The sequence below is a fragment of the Magnolia sinica genome, chromosome 14 (genome assembly GCF_029962835.1).
Source record: "Magnolia sinica isolate HGM2019 chromosome 14, MsV1, whole genome shotgun sequence".
NCBI classification, from domain to species: Eukaryota; Viridiplantae; Streptophyta; class Magnoliopsida; order Magnoliales; family Magnoliaceae; genus Magnolia; species Magnolia sinica.
Genome location: NC_080586.1, coordinates 3094615 through 3096089, shown reverse-complemented (window position 1 = coordinate 3096089; position 1475 = coordinate 3094615).

Below are 1475 nucleotides of genomic sequence, written 5' to 3'. Positions count from 1 at the left end.
GACCTTTGCAGGTTTGTGGATTTTCTATAGGTGTCCTTGTCCTTGGCAAAGGGCTACTGGTATTGTAATAGTCTTCTGTCTTTCTAGGAAATACTGAAATTGTTGTGTAACATCAGAAAATCAGTAATTGGAGCTGTTTTTTTATATTTCATGATATTTAGTGCAACCAAATGCACCCTTGGAGATGATCTAATGTAGAGGTTTTTGCATATAGCAACCTCCCCTTTTAGATCATAAGACAAATAACACGCGTTTTTCCAAATAACACCTTCCATTTTCTATATTCAGTCAAAAACCACCCCTTGGTTAACATCCATTAGCATGACATCATAGAACCATGTCAAAGGCTTTACAGCGGGCTTTTGACATTGGAAAAAAGATAAAGAAGAAAACTTTTTACCCCTTGTTTGGAATAGGGTAGGGTTAGGGTTTAGATTTGGTACAAGGGAGGAGAAGTTAGTGTCAAGGTTGGAATTTGGGGGATTTGAGAGGGATAATATTCTCATTTTCGAAAAAAGATTTTGCTAACCTAACTATGGTTATTTCTCCCAAAAGATTAATTGCAGGTATTTTTGTTTACCTTGTTTGGAAAATAGGTCTTATTTGGTAAAATCCGCAGGGGAGGGTGTTATTTGTCTTTGAGTGGGAGGTGTTATATGTCAAGACCTCTATAATTTATGTGATCATTATGTGTGTGTGTGTGTGTGGCAACATTATGATTATACTGCCACCAAACCTAATATAGGAAGCACGGGTCAAATGCACATGTTTTTAGGAGACAGGTAAAGGAATTCGTAATCATTGCCCCTCTACATGGAATTATCATGAAAATCTCAAATCCATGCAACGATGCCAACGTATTTTGGTGAGGATTTAACATTAATGGAAAGTGTTAGCATTACGATTTGTTGTCAATAAACCAAACATGGGAATCTGCAGTCAAATGCAGATATTGTTGTTATGATCCCATGGGTTTAATTGCTTAACTTGGTGAATTCCACTAGTCATGGGGGTTTTGCAGTTCTTAACTGATATCAGAGCCAACACCACATCCTGTGTTGAACAACGGAAGGGGTGACCTATGAAAAGGGTAACCTGGACTAAGTGACAGCCGTCGAGACGTGAAGAACCACACCTGGATAAGCAAAGTGCAGCTGCCATGAGTTGAAGGCTATCTGAAAAAGTAACCAAACTGAGTGCTGCCACAGAGTGAACTGTAGACATAGGCTACAAAGCGTGATGGAATGATACAATTTCAAGGGTTTAATAGCCTAACTTGGTGCGTTCCATCAGTTCTGCGGCTTTTGGCAAATGAGGAAACAAACAGGGCCTTAAGTCATTGATTTTTTACTCCTTTTGTGAGGAGTCACATTGGGTCTGTTGTGTTGGAACACGAACAGTTTCCTGATTGATGGTTTGGACACTCGTGGCCCAATGGTTGGGGGAAATCCCAACTGTTGATTGGGAGGACCTAC